We start from the raw sequence: 17,856 nt of genomic DNA, 5'->3' as shown, positions 1-17,856 counted from the left end.
ATTGTTAAATCTACTACCCTGAAATTGCTGGGCTCTGCTGTCCTGTTCTCAGTTGTTCTCAATTTGAATGCTACCACTTTGGGGTTGGACAGGTTCCCAGATTGCCTTTCTGATCGTCTGAGCAGGAAGACTCACCACCCAGCTTGTCTTTAGCCTAAAGGTAAGTCTTGCAGGAACCTCAGAAAGGTATTCTTTCTAATCTGAGGTGAAGAGATCTACTTGATAGGCAGCTGATGGCTGAGTGTGGGTAGCCTTAGACAAAGGGTGTTGTGATGTTAGGGTTAGTGTGTGAAAAAGGGCGTGAAAGCTGGACTGATCCCAGGCGGAACCCGTGAGACCAGAGGACATCATGTGCCTCCAAGATGTGTATCTGGCTGATGTTTAAATTGCATCAAATTAAAGGGTATTTCTCGTTCTCCACTGTGGTGTCACCAAAGGGCGGAATTAGTGTCATTTTCTGCAGCTTTGAGCTTCTGGAACTGTCACTCTCTCAGAGGGTCACTAAGGGTAGTATAGTAACTCAGCATTTCACTCCAAAGAGGCTAGACACGTATCTGGAGGAACTTCTTCAGAGAGTTATTATTCCAGGTCCACTGAACCCTACTCATCTGTGTTGCAGTATATATATATTTTTAAACCCTGTGGTAAGAAGTTCATGTTAACTCCTGTTTGTCATACTTAAAAGAGCAGAAGGTATGCGGGGGGCGGGGGAGTGTGGCAAGTACCATGTACTACTGCTTGTATGAAAGTGCTCTGAAAAGCCTGCACCATAGGGATGTTCGCAGTGACTAGTCATTTTCTAGCCGTACAGTGTTTCAGGTGGTTACTTAGTCCTTACTTTGAACAATGTATTGCGTTGGGGCTGAGGAGGGCTCCGGAGGTACACGATAAAACCTCCACTGTCAGAAATTCAGTCTGCTAGTGGAAATAACTCCAGCACGCGTCAAACAAGGCAGCATCTGCTATGCGCCGGAAGGGGTATAACCAAGTGCTGGGGGGACTCCAAGGAGAGAGAAATCACGCTTGACTTGTTCTTTCCACTTGGGTTCTGGTGCTGGTCCTGCTTGTACCTCTCATGAGGTAGAAACCCAGACACAGACCTGTCACTGGGCAGGGCTGTGGAGGTAACACGTCACCCCACCCCCCATTTTATTTTTGCTTCAGGGCTTTCTGTTTAAACCCTTCAGTCACATCCAGTGTTACAGGACCCAATGTCTCATCAAACAACTATTAAACTTTCCTCTTGGGGAAAAGAAAGACACATGTATGACTGGTGCAGGGCTTAATGCTAGGGCAGGAACTGAATTGTACGCCTGTCGGAAGCCCCACGAACTTGCAAGGTGTTGGTCATTCGTTGTATGTCTTCCATTTGAAGAGGTGCTTTTTGCAGGGTCCAGGAACCTTAGTCTGTAAGGTGTTTTCCCTTGAAGCTCTGCTTTTTACCTAGACATTTTGTGAAGGCCACTCCTCAGGCAGCCCTTGTCATTTTGCTGAATGTCAGCAAGCATTTGCTGTCATTACTCCAATGCCGATGCCAGGGAGAAAGGTGATGTTTTTACTTTCTAGCAAAATAGCCCCCAGCCTTTTGGTAGCTCTACATTGAAAGGTCAGCACCCTCTCCCTCCTTCTCTTGTCTCCTCTGTCCTCACTGTCATCTTTATAACCTGTCCCTTCTGGAAGCTGTTTTTGTGAGAAAAGCACTGGAGCCACAGTTTAAAGAGAATGGATTCAGTAAGTCTGAAGGTTCTTGTGTTGATTGTGAGCTTGAGATGGTCACCTTGGTCTTCAGGAAGAAGTTGATTATTTATGGTTTCCGGCTCTTGGAAGAAAGTAGTACTGACTTTTTTTTTTTTTTAAGGTGTGTCTTTCGTTTTGCTTTTTAAACTTTAACCATGTACGCCTGTCATTCTTGGACTATTACAGCTTGAGCATATTGTAATTTTGAGTAGTTCTCTTATTGAAATTGGCCAAGGTAATCATGGTGGTTTGAGTGGGAGCAGTCTCACCTGCTGTTGAGGTTCCATTTCATTTCCCAGTCCTTACACCTGTCTTTTATCAACAGGCATGTAAATTACACATAGATACAAATATTTTTCAAATGTGTAATGATGTTGGTTCTAATGAACTCAGAGTTGCCCTAGAAGCCCTTTTGAATTAAGTTTTATGTGGTGTTTTTTATGATGATAGATTATAATCTTTCATGATGGTGATTAAGTTGTAAGTTTAGTCAAACATCTGTTTAGCAAAGTGAACATGAATATTCCCGTTGCAGTTAACACTGATTTAGGGAAGATCTATATTTATAATTAATAGATATTGAAGGTGTGCTAAATATACTTAGTCTCCTGTTCTTTCCCATTTCCTCACTGTTCTATTAATTCATTTTGTTCTTTTTGGTGACCTTATACGTTCTGTTTGCTTCCCTTTGTGTATTGAAGTTATATTAAAATCAGGGTACTTAATGATGAAGTGCTTATTTGCTAAGTAAGTTGGTTTTTACTCTTGGCCACCCCTGCACGACCAAGGTAGAGGTGTTGCACACACAGTGAACGTGAAGTAAATGTTATTGCCTGATAGGGCACTTTTGTCTGTCTCTTGGCCTATCCTGCCCAAGAAACGTTTTGACGGTCACTCAGTTTCCCACGTGAATATGTAAATGATGACGCGCTCATTCCCCAAATGGATAGTAGAAAGGCAGAGTTTAGAGAGATTAAATAAAGACTCCTGTTTATTTAAAACAAAACAGAACACCTCCCTCTGAATGCTAAGATGGCCGCTTCAAGTAAATTCTAAGATGACCACAAGTGCAACTGTTTTTTTCTCTAAGCCTTGTCTCTGTATCTTGCAGGTTATGTAGTCCTTGAGTAGGGTTTCCTTTTTAAAATTTCAATTACATTCATAAACTGATATTTAGGAAGATGAATTCCAAGAACCTTAAATTATAGAACAGTACTACTGTTAATCCTTTAAATACCCTCGGTAAGTGGAAGGATACTCATGGGAAGAGGCACTTACTCAACTGTGTGAAGATTTGGGAAAAAGATGGAAACAAGGGACTTAATTTGTCCTGTAGATTCAGGTTTTTTTTTTTTTTTTTTTTTTTTCTTTAGGTAGAAGCTTTAAGGATGTCGCTATGTCTTAGTTTCAGAATTTTACTGCTTTGGTTACCAGAATCTTCGATGTCTTATGCCTTTTGTAGTATGCCATCGATGATTTGTAATGATGCAGGGGGAGACATCTTTTTTAGCACAAGCATAAATGGGTTTGGATTCCATCTCTTTGACTATCTGAAGTTATGACTGCACACTTTCTGTTCTCCTTCGAGGGGCTGTCACAAATTTGCCTAAGTGATTTTTATCTTCTTGTGCACACTGAGTAGCTCCACCGTAGACGTAGTTAAGTCTGTGATAACCCTTCCAAGTCCTGAAACGTCGTATTGTCTTGATAACATGCTGATGATCACTAATAGTCCTGGATGGCCTGAGCCACTAAGTGTCTGAATGTCTGAGGGCGACATCAGGCCAGGGGGCCCGCAGCACAGCCCCCGGCCTCCGCTCTTGTCTGTCTGGTCTCCGAGCGCATGCTCCAATGTTGAGGCAGCTTTGAGGCCATTTGGGGGTTCTCCACCCTTACCGCCGAGGAGGCTGTGATTGTGGGCACACCTGAGTGTTGATGTTGTTTTTACTCCTAAGCATCTGTAGGCAAATAGTCAGGAGTACTCGAGGGAAATGGTCGTGGTAGAGAATTAGGCATTTTTAGAAATCCCTTTTTGTTTCAGAGCACAGTCTCTGCCTGCAATTTTAATGCATCGGAATTTTAGAAATAATTTTAAAAATGTCTAGTATTGGTCATAGCACTGTCTTAAAGAATCAGGCAGAGGTCTTCGTTTTCTTACACATTCCATTCAGCTCTTTCTGGCCAGCTAACCTAGCTTTTGAGCCCTAGTGGTCTTACATTCATTTCCATAACAAGGGGTTGTTGGTGCCTCAAACTCTAGGGATTGTGATTTGAGGTGGGAGGAAATAGCAGGAACCTATGAATGCTTAAATGAGAAATTGGTTTGTAATGTCACAGACTCATCAGAGGAGGGCATGAGAGATGGAAAGAAAGAATGGAAACACAGACATCCTGCTGGTAGAGTGAAAGTCTCCCTCCTTCCTGATTTTCCGTGCCTTATTTCATTGGGAGACGCTTGGATTGCTCTGTGTGGCTGCCCTTTTCTTGCTCTTCCTTGCATCCTGTGAACCTGGATCCTGTGCGTGCGGTGGCGGTGTAGGCTAGGTAACTGGTGGCTGGCTTCTGGTAGTACAGAAACACCTATTAAGCCACACCTTATGTGGCTTTACTGACGTTCAGTCCCCAGCAACGACTGGCCACTTTGAGCCTCTATTCAGTGAGTTGCAGAAATGGCTAACAGGCTACTAACGTTCTATCTTAGCATCTGAGTAGTCAGCCTATGCTAGTCAACGTGTGACGGTAGGTAATCAATATGACTTGGAGGCAAGGTGTGCTGTACTTCTTTGCCAGTACATTTTGTTCTGTATTTTCTTTGGTCTTAAAAATAACTTTTGAAAAAGCTGATGTTGGAATAATAGACATTTTATGAAAACCTTTGCACTCAGTACATATAGGGTGTCTTTTGATTGTGTATGTGGAGGGTATGGCTTGGGTGGCAGGGTTCATATAGAATGAAGGGAAAATGTGGTTTCCAGGGCTATTTTCCAGGTTGGCCAAGTTCTTCAAAGTGACAAACATCTCCGTTCCTTTGAAAATTATAGACATGTTGGTGTGCCCTCATTAAATGGCCAGGGACCCTGTATCTCATGCTTTGGATATAGTAGCACATGTGGCTGTAAAAGGGCTCTTACGTGTAGGATTGTCCATGGCAATTCCTGCCCTTGTCTCTCTGAGGAATCATGGACTTGAAATAATTTTTGCTTCTGTTTTTCACTCAGATCACAACTCTTGTACTGACACGGCCAGTTACCATAAGTCATTGTCCCAGACTTGCAGGGTATTACAAGGAATTGGCATTGGGAATTGAGGGATGTTTCTGTGATCATGCGTACTCTGCATATGAATTTCTCTAGCTACAGTCTAGAGGGAAATTGGAGTCAGATAATCCCCAAAACTTCATGCTCAGCCTGGAAGATCCTTTAGAAAAAAAGTTTTTTTTTCCACCTGACAACAGCTATCAGAGCCCGGTTGACCCATTTGATGATGCTGACCGTCAGTGGTTCGAGGAAGGGGCTCTGGCTTGTGCAGGCCCACAGCATGGTGCTTTCTTACAAGGACTAATTTCTCAGGACATGCCACTGCAGTAATTTTTAGCAGCGCTTTAGCTAAAGGCAGCTCATGTTTTTCTGTTATCAGAGTCACTGCCTTGTATCGTGACTTGGGCTTTCTCCTGTTTCTTTGCCTTTTATTTGACTAATGTAGGAAGAAACTGTTGGTAGACAACAGGGGAGAACAGTGTGTCTTGATGATTGTAGAATTAATATATTTTAGTATGATGATGACCCAAAGGTAGCCATTGTCCCCCCACCACCCCCGCCCCCCACTTCTTTCTGTGTGTGTGTTTTATTGCTTTGGATTAGGAAACATCTTGATCTTTTATGTTTCTTAAATGTCTAGTTATCAGTTGCTAAGGTCAGTGTTGTGCTAGCCTGTTCCTTAAAAAATTTTTTATTTTTTAAAATTTTTATTGGAGTATAGTTGACTTACAGTGTTGTTTCTGCTGTACATCAAAGTGATTCAGTTATACATATATCCACTCTTTTTTAGATTCTTCTCCCATATAAGTCATTACAGAGTATTGAGTAGAGTTCCCTGTGCTATATAGTAGGTCCTTATTATCTGTGTAGCCTGTTCCTTTGACCTTGTTTCTAGCTCAGTGAAAACACAAGCCTGTGTGAAAACAGGATATCAAAGCTAGTAGCTGGCGCTCAGGGGAGCCGTTCCATCTTGGCTGACTATGCCTATGATTCTCTGCTTTCCTGGCCTGGTAATCTCCATTTTGTGACATCTTGTCTTCTGACTTCATGCAGACAGACCACAATACATGGTAACACGTTTTCTCTGACTCTGTTTTTGCACCTTTTCATAGGATGTGCCCTGTGCGCAAAGCTGGTACACATAGCAGTATAGTTCCAGGGTACTGCCGACCCCCTTTGGGTACTGGGCTACAACCACACTGGCCAGGTGTATGTATCCTGGCAGTTACTATCTGAATTAGTAGCCATGAAGTCTATTAATCGGATATATGGCAGAAGTAATTCTAAAGTCAATTTACCGATTTTCAAAAGATACCCTAATTATATGTGTGAGAATTAAGCTATTAATTAGTTATTTGGAAATTGCTATAGTTGTTGAGAGGCAAGAGAAAGTGTTTCAAGATGGGCTGCAAGACGTGGGCTTAGTAGATGAAACGGTATTTTAGCAAGACCGGGAGGGTGGGTGAGTGAAAGGTGCAAGGCGTACACAGGTGCTGGGACTAAAGTTTTTCTTATAAGTGGCCCCCAAATTGTGAATGCACGTGGGAATCATGGAGGAGCTCTAAAAAATAAAGGAACAAATACAGAGAGCAGCAATGACAGAAACAGTGTGATGCAGTACCCCTCCTAATTAACCCTAAATATCTGAGGTGGGAGGGGGATACAGAGACATGGGTGTATATTAGATCTGAAAATTCCCCTTGTTGATTCAGATGTCCGTTTAGCCTTAAGATAAGCCTGCGAAATGTTGCTTAGAACCAAAATTGAACGATCTTGTTAGCTACACCAAGGATAGTTTTGGCTTCATTCTGTGGACCGAGAAGGCTTTGAAGGTTTTTGAGCAGGCGTTGTGAGAAGAGAGAAGGGTGGGTGTACTCAGAGTGCCCTTTAGCTGCAAGGAGGAGACACTGAAGTGGAGGGCTGGTGCGGTGGCCTTGGTGGTGTGAACGATGAGGTATGGAGAGTCTGAATTAGGTGGTGGGCATGGGAAAGGAAAGGATGCAAGAATGTTCATGCCAGGAAGAGTCAGCAAGGTTTGATTGATCGATTAAATCTGGGGAGGGAGTGGTTAAGTTGTAGATCAGTGGATGTGAATTTGTCAGTTGAGACTTAAGATTTTGATCCAGAGTACTAAGAATTTAGTTAATGAAATTAGGTAGGGTAACAGAAGTGGAGCTGGTTTGGGAGACTGGGTAACCACAAGAAGTTCTGCTTCAGGCAAGTGAGCACAACCCGCAAGCGAGAATGTTAAAGTAGGGAGTTGGAAATAAGTGAGGTGGAACCCGACAACTTGTGTGACGACAAAAATTTTTGACTCATCTGCATAGATGTTTATTTTTAATCCAGTAACGGGTTACATACGCTGCAGCTGGGTCAAAGAAGAAATCTTGAGAAGGCTTGAAGGTTGGGTTATAGAGGATTTAGAGGCACTCAGTGTGCTGGTTCCCAGGAATGGAAAGACTGAGAGCTGGCCACTGGTGGGAGGGATGGGGAAGTTTTAAGGAAACGTGGACCCACAACCCTTTGTTTAAAAACCCTTAGGGTCAGATGTGTCTGAACTCAGGAGTTTTTGGGTTATAGAAAGGTGATACGGTCCAAGTATGGTATATATATTAATTATATATCCCCCTCAGGGGGGTTGTGGGTAGCAACCCCATAATTAAACACATTAATAGATCTGCAGTGAAACCTGTGTTGTTCACACTAAATGGGATAAAGACTTTAAAGTAACCTTACATCTGATCAGGTGAGGTTTTGCAGCAAGTAAGTTCAGGTTAGGTTGAGTTTTACTATCAAATATGTTATAAAAAGCAGTATTTTGGTGCTCCGAGCCTCTTGGAGTTCAGAGTTGTGGATAAGGGATTTTAGACCTGTAGTTTGAGGTTACTCTTTTAGAGAATTTTGACAAGGAAAGGACGTCAGCACCACCATCTACCTTCTTACCTTTCCCAAACCAGAAAGTCAAAATATAAGGTAGGAAATATCTTTTAAAGGGATGAATTTGTACTAGTATCTTTGGACTCCACACTTGGCTTCCCTTCAAGTTAGTCTTCCTTCTGGGCTGTATGTAATGGTAATATATAGTTATGTTGGTGGTAGAATTCTTTTGGTTTACTGGTGACTCAGATAAGGCAGACCATTCTAGGTGCTTTACTGATGTTATGGAGGCCAATCTAAAGAATTATCGGCAACGTAAGCGAACAAATCCATTTTAAGTTGCTATTGGTTTTTTGGCAGAATTATTTGTCAAAGCCTGTTCAGTCTCTCCTCTTGTTGAAGGGAGCTGAAGCCTACCTAGGCCTCTGGTTATGGATGGTCAGACTTGGTTCAAAAGAAGCGTTTTTAGCTCCTTGAGGTGACTATCATAGAGCCTGGCTTGGCTCTGAGCACATGAGACGTTTGGTAGCATAGCGCCTGGGCTAGGACAGTGTAGAGGTCTGCACTGTTGAGAATATCAGGTGAGCAGTGGAAGCTTGTGTTCCTGCCTGTGCACTGCCCACGTCAAACTCTGTACCACCCACAGTGTTTTCCCTGGTTTTATAAATATGACTTGAGGGATGGGTTAAAATGGGGAAGGGTTTCCAATGCAGACAGATTTATTGATTTTAAAAAAAAAAAAAGGAAAAAGAAGCTTGGCAGAGGGAAGCTTGGGTTATAGCCTCGTTTGGCCTAGGGGCGCTATTTCTAGAGAGACTGGCCTCAGTGTCCTCATTTGTTTGAAGGATAATGCTGTGGGGTTCTGTGGGACTCAAGGCAATATTTCTGCTCTGGCAAATCCTTGGCTAGGACAGGATTGGAAAAATAGGGGGTGTCCTTGCAGATTTCCAGGATTGTTACGAACAAATGACCCTTTTGCATTCCTGGTTCCTCAGCACCCTCTGGACACTGGCCTGGTCACGGGCAATTGGCTGTCCAAAGAGCGTGCGTGGGTTTGCAGCCGGAGCTCTTAGTGAGGCCCGGCACTTCCCCAGCCGACTGCTTGTGGGAGCATTACTCAGTGTGCAGCTGTCGCCTGAATCACAAGTAGCATCCGAGTGTACGGCTGGCGTTTGCCCCGCTCGCTTTCCTTTCTGCTCACTGCTGTGTGACTATCTGATCGATGGAGCCGAGCCAGCCATATTGTTAGAGGTAGCATTCAGCCTTGCCTTCTTATCTCCTCCTTTCTGTCAGCGTCCTAGGAGATTGTCTCCCTAATAGAGCCGAAGAGTTGATTCCAGCAGGAATGGTACTGGGCATGCTGGTCTCCATGTAAATTGAGAGTGGTTTTCATTCAGCTTTCTTGGTGTCTTGTGGTTTCTAAAAACTAGCGGGTAGAAATTTGGAGGGGGTGGCTGTGTCGATAAACCCTGTGTGATGAGTTTGTTGTGGAACCATCATAATGCTTAGGTTCACAAGCCAGTCAGTGACACGCATTTATTAAACACCTTTCGTGTGCCAGGCATGGGGAATCTAAAGATGAATCTGCCCACTGTCCTCAGGAGTCCCAGCCAGCCCCTCGCTGCCAGACAGGCTGCTCTGCTGTGTTCCTTGGTGGTTCCAGTGGTGAGCGCTGGGCTTGTACACTCTATTTCCCCGGGGGGAAGCAGAAGGGGAATTTAGAGAGCAAAGGCAGGGATTGGCACACTTTAAAATTTTCTGTTAGGGGCCAGATAGTAATATTTTTAGTAAATATTAAGCTTTGCAGGCCATGCAGTCTCTGTCACAGCTATCAGCTCTGCTGTTGTAGCTGAAACGAGCCAGAGACACCACCTAAATGATGGCCGTGGCTAGGTTCCAACAAAACTTTATTTATGAACACTGAAATCTGAATTTCATAGAATTTTCACTTGTCCTCAGATAGTCCTCTTTGACTTTTCCCTCACAAATATAAAAACCATTTTCAGCTGACAGGCCACACAAAAACAGGTAGCAGGTGAGAGATCTAGCCAGGGGGCGGAAGTCTGTGGGCCCGCCGTTGGGCTTTGGCCTCTGACTTGGCCTCCTTTGCTTCCGCTCCTGTCTCGGGAGTGGCTCTTCGAAGACAGCTGGCTTGCCATTGATCAGGTGCTGGGTGCTTTTCCCCTCTGAACTCCTGTTTATGTGCCTTGGCAGCTTGCAGACAAACATGGTATTGACCCAGTGGTCTTAACTCACACCCAGCTGTTTTAAGGGACAGATAGCAGCCCTCTTCAGGGCTGCAGCGGGCCAGAGGTTCAGTGCCTCCTCCTGGATAATGAATCCTGTCAAGTGTCTTGCTCAGAGCCTCGTGTAGAAGGGGCTGGGTTCAGAACGACCTGTTTCAAATTCTTACTGGAGTACTTTGTGCTTTGGGGAGGGTAATCTGAGTGGAATTTTTTACTAACAGCCGTAATGATAATAGGAAACAGTATTTTTTTTTTTTTTTTTTTTTTGTGGTACGCAGTCCTCTCACTGTTGTGGCCTCTCCCGTTGCGGAGCACAGGCTCCGGACGCGCAGGCTCAGCGGCCATGGCTCACGGGCCCAGCCGCTCCGTGCCGTGTGGGATCTTCCCGGACCGGAGCACGAACGCATGTCCCCTGCATCGGCAGGCGGACTCTCAACCACTGCGCCGCCAGGGAAGCCCAGGAAACAGTATTCTTGAATCTCTCCAAGAGCAGAGGCCGTGTACAACAGGCCCATTGGAGCCTTGGATGCTGGTAGCCAGATGTTGTATGTAGGTGTGCTGGGCATGAAAATTGATGTTTCTCTTTTTAAATTGAAAAAGTCGCCACCCACCCCCACCCCAAACTCCCACACCCCTGCCTCCAACTAAAGCCTTGCTTATTCTGATTATTGGTTGTAAAACAGGGCTGGAATGAGGGCAGGACAACACAGGCTCCCCTAGGGTGCCTGGACGTATTCTTCTGATTCTTTGGCAGAAAACACAAAATGTATAAGCAAAGTAAAGTGGAACAGTTTGGTCTGTGGATTTTCCTTCCTTCATCGCTATGTTCATTAAGGTACTGTTTGTTGTATCCTGCCTTCTTAGGACCCTGAAGAATTTTTTTGGCACTGAAATGTACTTTAACTCTTATTATTATATCTTTGAACTCTGCCCAGCGAATACAGTTTTGTGCCAATTGAATCCTGCTAAAATGGTCACCTCTTTGTCGTACCTCACCATCCAGATCATGGTGAGAAGGTAGAATTTTGACTGCTGAAGAGCCAAAATTAGTTGTCTTCCTAAAAATTAACTTTCAATAGAGCCCCCTTGACAGCTCAGAGCCTATTTGTTTATATTTTATTCACACTTAGCCCAAAGTAGATTATCAGTTAGAAGTGAATTGTATCTAGCAGCCTTACAGCAAGATAGGAAGCAGAGAAAGATGAAATAGATACTAGACACTCTGAATGTGATGTCATTTTGTGCCACGGTATTTTCTGTTTTGAGGACAGAAAATGATTTCACTGTTGGAATTGTATAGATTATCTTCTTGAGTGAAAATGGGACTCCGGTTGAGGAGGTCAGGTGGAGTAAAAGAATTTTGCTTTCCTAAAGTGAGCCATCATTCTGTGGAAGATTCTATTCTGCCTCTCTGGATGTTTTGTTGCTTTTCACTGTAGCATCAGTATCCTTGCTGGGACCAAATTTCCTATAGCTTTTATTTGGTCCACTTAAGCTAAATTCTGTTTCAGTAGCAAAAGCTCAGTAGCTTACAATAATAGAGGTTTATTTCTCATTCATACATCCATCCATCATAGGTAGGCTATGGCTATGAATCAGGCTGAAGGATCATTCATTATCTGGGATTTTACCAATATCATATCGGAGGGAAAAGAGACCTCATGGCAATCAAGCACTGACTCATTGCGATTTAACTAGCCCCCCCCAAGTTCACCAGAACAGCCATGTGTGTAAGTAAGCCTTCTGTGGGGAAGGGCGTTATAAACCACATGGCCAAGCCTGATGGCGAGGTAGGAGATTATTATCCTCTCCCAGAGAGAAAGGGACACTATTCTGAAACAGAACCACAGACTTGTTGGATGGCCAGATTTCTGCAGCCCCAAATGGGAAACCCATAATTCTTCACTTTGGGAAAACTTTTTGGCCTGCAAAACTTTCACTGGTCTGATGGGTCAGTAATGGTAAGCATTAAAAGCCTAAGGGAAAATAGTATTCAAGTTGTGGGTCTTATTTTCATTAGCATTTTCACTTTCCTCAAAGCTTCATTTCTTTTAGACCTGAATAAATTCCTTGGGGTCCACGGGCTTGTTCCGATTTGCATAGCTGTTCTTAGCTCTGGGGCTGAGTTGTAGGGATGATCTCTGTAGGCTACAAAAAGCAACTGGAATACAGTCTTCCATCTGCCACCAACTTGTATTTTGGATAAGTGATGCCAAGAAGTATACTCTGCACCTGACATCTACTTCCTTTCACCAGAGATACCCAAGTAAGTTCCTGCTAACTTAATTCAGTGCAGCATTGCTTGCATTGGGTAACACGGAGCCCGAGAAGAGTGACACCTCGTGTTGCCACAGCCGATGGACTGACAACTAAATGCCTACTTGTGTGCATTTGCCCTGTGGAGGCATCTGATGGAAGCGAAACCGAAAGGACCTTCTGCTGTTCAGGCGGGGTTCACCGCCTCCCCCTCCCTCATCTTTGCTGGAGAAGAGTAACATTTGGTGGTTTAGTATGAGCCAAGCACTGATGTTAAAACACCCTGTAAAATCTGACCACAGTTTTAACCCTTGCCAGTCAGTCTGAGGACCAGAAAAAAGTCGAATCTGTCTTGTTTCAGAGATTTCTCAGAAGGCGATCCTGCGGATGCCTGGCAGCCGTAGGTGCTCTGTATCTGGGAGTGAAATAGAAAATCTCTTTGGCTGCTGGTGAACGGTAGGCCGTGTGCAGAGTTTCTGTGTCTGTGCCCTTCAGAGTGTGCAGCAGCTGTCTGCAGACGCTGCTCTCATTTGATGTGGTGGCTCCGTCTGAGCGCGGAAGCTGCAGGTTTCAGACTGGCTCCCTGTAGGATAATGAATTGTCAGGCCTCTGCTGATTATCTAACAAGTTTGTACAACGTGTAACACAAGCTGACAAGACAAACAATTTTATTAATTTAAGCCTGCTGCTAATGGGATTGCAGCGCTATATGAATGTAGGAGGATTATACACACATACGGGAGTATCCAACCCCACAAATACTCATCCTCTGGGTTTGGTAATGGGAACAGCCTATTCATTTTGAAAAAAAGTTTGGTATTTCCATTTGTGCTTAATAAAATAATACTCATTTGAATTTGAATGGAAAAATACATAGAAATGTTCAGGGATTTATAGAGCTTCAAATCAAATGAGCCATTGTATCAGGCTTTGAAGTATCAGAGCTAATAGATGCTGGTGGGCAGTAGATAAACTTTTGTTTTTTACAAACCAATTAGAACCAGAGGAGCTTTTGTCTTAAACCTGTCTGGAGTTTTGGTCTTCAGTTGGGAGAGTGCTGGAGCCTATGGGGAGATGGATTGTATTTCTGTGGCCTCTGATCTGCAGTATTTTAATGTCAAATTCTCATATTCTTATATATAAACTTGACAGTTTGAGGCAGTTGAACCTTGGATTGCTGACTAGAATTGATTAACCGTGTTTATGAAAGGAATGCATCATCCAAGAGAAAGGGTTAGTTTAGGCAGATAAGGAAGAGGTTTCCTATGAACTCTGTGTAATCTGATTTTTGGCTTCTGAGAGATGTGTTCCCAGCATGGAAAATGATCCAGCATAAGAACCAGGGGGTTTCAGAATCTGTCAGAGTACACGGATAGTGGGGTAACTTCAGCAAGCGTGGTTATATTGCAGAGCTTCAGAGACAGTGACAGTGGCCTCTCCTTTCAGGACCTTGGGTAAGGAATGTAGCAACGTAGCAGGTCCCTATCACTTGTGTAGCCTACCAACATCCAGACATTTAGAGCGCAGGCTATGAACTGTGCTAGGTTAATGCAGCAGGCACTCAAGAATTTAGAGCACTGGCATCAAAAAAAAAAATCACTTAATAAATCATTGTAAATCTAAAGCAGCAAGTGATTGAGGCTTTCTGCCCTAATAATGTCAACCTTATGTATCACACTTTGGGGATTATTCACTGTTTGCACCCCAACAATTGTGACGTTGCTGCCTGTTCGCCCTCCTTTCCTCTCTCCCTGGTGCCTCCCTCACAACATCTGCTTTCAGAGCAGCTTATTATATACTTCAGACCTGTGTATTGTTTTAAAGCAGATTGGCACAGGGCAGGGGGTGATAGCAGGTAAGTTCTGTAAGTACATTTTGTATAATGTAAAAAAAAAAAAAAAATCACAAACTAGAGAATTCTAGTTGGTGTTTCCCATTTTGTCTTTATTCTTCTGAAGCAGAAGCTGTGTTCCCAGAGTGTAGAGCCCCTAGTTCTTCCAGTGTCCTGCCCCTGCCCCTTGTATCTTAGACCTGCATGTCTTCAATTTTACTTACCACCAGTCTCTGCTTTAGCCATTCCTCTTGAGAGTCTTGCCCTCCAAGGCTTATCTCCTCCCAGGTACAGTGGCAACATAAAATCTGGGCTTCTCCAACTTTTTTGCTTGCCCCCAAACAAATTAGATATACAGCTTAATTTTCTAAGAGGTAGAATTGCCAGCTGCTACCAGAAATAACAGTATATTTACATAATGGTACAAATATCAAGTAATTTTCAGATTCTACTCCTGTTACCAAGTCCAAGCTCATACTGCTCGCTGCATGGTAGGTCAGTAAACTGAGAGATGGGTTGTTGGGGGAAAGAATAACGACTTTATTCAGAAAGCCAGCAGACTGAAAAGATGGGTGGACTAGTGTTCCAAAGAACCATCTTCCCCGAGTTAGTATTTAGGCTTCTTTTATACTAAAAGGGGAGGGGGGAAATATCCTGCTTCCCGCCAGACTCTGGAGGGGATGTGTTAATTTCTTCTTTCCTGCAGCCATTCACAGGTGGGCATGGTCAGAATGTTTCTTGTGAGCCATACCAAAGGTATGTTAGCTTAACACTCATTACCTGGGAGGCAGGCTTCCCAGAGATGGGCCTATGTATAATTTGAGAATAGGCAGTACCTGTTGAGTGATTAACTTGTAATAGAATACGAAGGTTCTTCCCTATTATACTTCGAGTACAATAAGTTATTCTTCATTTAAATGCAAATGGTATTACTTTGCCTATCTTTGCCACTTTCTGAAAGCTTTTTTAAAAAATTATTTTTAATTTTTGGCTGCGTTGGGTCTTTGCTGTGCGTGGGCTTTCTCTAGCTGTGGCGAGCAGGGGCTATTCTTCATTGTGGTGCGTGGGCTTCTCATTGCGGTGGCTCCTCTTGTTGCGGAGCACAGGCTCTAGGTGCGCGGGCTTCAGTAGTTGTGGCGCACGGCTTTAGCTGCTCCGCGGCATGTGGGATCTTCCCGGACCGCGGCTCGAACCCGTGTCCCCTGCATCGGCAGGAAGATTCTTAACCACTGTGCCACCAGGGAAGCCCCTGAAAGCTTTTTTGCTTGTTGTTTTTTTGGGGGGTATGCGGGCCTCTCACTGTTGTGGCCTCTCCCGTTGCAGAGCACAGGCTCTGGACGCGCAGGCTCAGCGGCCATGGCATGGCTCACGGGCCCAGCCGCTCCGTGGCATGTGGGATCTTCCTGGACCAGGGCATGAGCCCATGTCCTCTGCATCGGCAGGCGGACTCTCAACCACTGTGCCACCAGGGAAGCCCCTGAAAGCTTTTTTAAAGAAAACTTTTTATTGAAGTTAAACACCCAGTCATGTGTATAAGATGCAATAACCTTAAGTGTACAGCTCGATGAATTTTTAGGTATGTACACCCTCATGTACCTACCACCCAGATCAACATAGAGAATATTTTAGCATCCCAGAAAGTGCCTATTCCCAGACAGTGTTTTTTGTCTTGAGGTAACCACTATTCTAATCAATACTGGTTAGCTGTGCCTGTTCTTGAACTTCACTAAATGTAATCATACATTAAGTACCCTTTTGTGTTTGGCTTTTTTCATGCAACATTATGCCTATAAGATTTTTGTGTATAATCTGTTGTATGAATTAACTATGCTTTGTTTATCCATTCTCTTACTGGACAGTTAGATTGTTTGCAGCTTGGAGCTATTATGATAAAGATGCTGATAAACATTCCTGTATATGTGGTTGGTGGACATGCACATCTGTTTCTCCTGTATACCTAGGAATGCTTTTGTTGGGTCACAGGGCAGATGAATGTAGATGGATCTGAGGTTTTTTTTTTTTTTTTTTTTTTTTTACTTTACAGCTTCGTTAATTTGCCCTACTTATTTATTACTTCAGAGACCTGATGCTGAATGGAAGAGGAATGGACTTGAAGGGAGTAGGCAGGCTAGTTGGTGCCTGAAACCAGCCCACCACTAAATCTGTTTCTGCATCTGTAAGAAGATAGGCGTTTCGATGCCTGGTTGTTGTGTAGTAAATGAGGTTGAATAAGACAATGCATAGGAGACCTTTATTTAACAAACATTCCTTTCTAGAGAAATCTGATCCCCTGCTTATAGCTAATTAAGGGGAAAGTATTTGTTTGACTTTAGCACTATTAATTTTGAACTTTTCTACCTTTGCCTAGGACAGTCATCTATGTGCATATATGACTAATGAGAAAAATTAGTAAAGAGCTTAACGTATAACTTTTATGTAAGAGTCTCAAAAGGCACCTCTCTGCTATGTTTCATCATTCTGTCTTCTTTTTGCTGTTAAGGGACAAGCCTCTCCAAAATTTTAACCTAATTATCTCTGTATTCAATAGTTCTTTGAAGTGCTAGCTTTTTGTCTAACAGCTTCCCCCTTTGGTTGTTTCTTCATACCTTTCAAGCATTCAAACTCTACTGTGTGTCTAGGCATTTACTAATTGCTGATATTGTAACAATATGGACTCGATGAACTAGAAACTGCATTGTAATTGCAAACTGTCTTCTGAACAAATTTGTATGTCGTCACAGTGTGTTCATAGCACAATATAATTTTTAGATCACATTTTAAAAAGTACAGGAAGATTTCAAAGATAGATTTCATGTGGTTGCTCTCCGTGTATACCTTAACGAGGACTTCTGGAAATCACTGTTTTCATCTTATCTCCATATGGTTTTCTAGGCCGCCTGCCACTACCATTTTGGCCATCAAGTGTAAGATTAGCGTGGTGAAGAACCTGAATATTTTGCCTGCCTCTAATTACAACTCACTGTCCCTTACTTCAACTAAGTTAATCATCCCCAAACAGATTTTTTTTTGTGAGGGGTGAAGGATTTGGGGGAGGAAAGGGGGAGGAAAGTGCTTTTAACATTTGTATGTAAATTCCTTTATAAAGCAAATTCCTAGACTAGAGGGGTTAATAACTAATGCTGTCCATGCTTATCTATCATTTGACCAGCTGTAGTTTTGTGGATTATTTTTGGTGAATTTCAAGGTGGGAAAGCTCTGGCCACCAGCTCATCTGGGGCCCTTTACTTTCTCATTTGGCTGAGAAAGTCTCAACTAAGGGAGGAAAGCTAAACGAAGAAATAACATGCTAAGGACAGATGATGTACAGAGACATAAACATCTGGAATACATAGTCATGTTTAAACTCTTCCTGTTACACTCAGCAAGCAGCCTCTTCCATTCTATTAGGTTGTCAACTGGAACTTTAAGTCTTTAGCTTTTTTTTTAAATTTTTAATTTCATTATTTTGTTTTTATTTTTTTGGCTGCATTGGGTCTTCGTTGCTGCGTGTGGGCTTTCTCTAGTTGTGGAGCGGGAGCTACTCTTCATTGTGGTGCGAGGGCTTCTCCTTGCGGTGGCTTCTCGTTGCGGAGCATGGGCTCTAGGCGCACGGGCTTCAGTAGTTGTGGCTCGTGGGCTCTAGAGCTCAGGC

At 43.4% G+C, this 17,856-nt stretch overlaps 1 protein-coding gene and 1 long non-coding RNA gene across 3 annotated transcripts in view; both read left to right on the top strand.

Moving 5' to 3' along the window:
• The window catches only part of SND1 (staphylococcal nuclease and tudor domain containing 1), a 418,829-nt gene that overhangs the window by 92,208 nt on the left and 308,765 nt on the right, over positions 1-17,856 (top strand). The window lies entirely within an intron of this gene.
• Positions 1-17,856, top strand: part of LOC149748362 (uncharacterized) — a 61,228-nt gene that overhangs the window by 20,169 nt on the left and 23,203 nt on the right. The window contains exon 2 of the long non-coding RNA XR_016394288.1: positions 93-17,856. This exon is cut by the window's right edge and continues 23,203 nt beyond it. This is a non-coding gene — a long non-coding RNA (uncharacterized LOC149748362). The remainder of the gene's footprint in view (positions 1-92) is intronic.

This window comes from Delphinapterus leucas, chromosome 9 (assembly GCF_059928025.1).
Source record: "Delphinapterus leucas isolate spDelLeu-1000000601 "Yukka" chromosome 9, BTC_Dleu_Yukka2, whole genome shotgun sequence".
NCBI lineage: Eukaryota > Metazoa > Chordata > Mammalia > Artiodactyla > Monodontidae > Delphinapterus > Delphinapterus leucas.
This window is presented reverse-complemented; position numbering and strand designations above follow the sequence as displayed.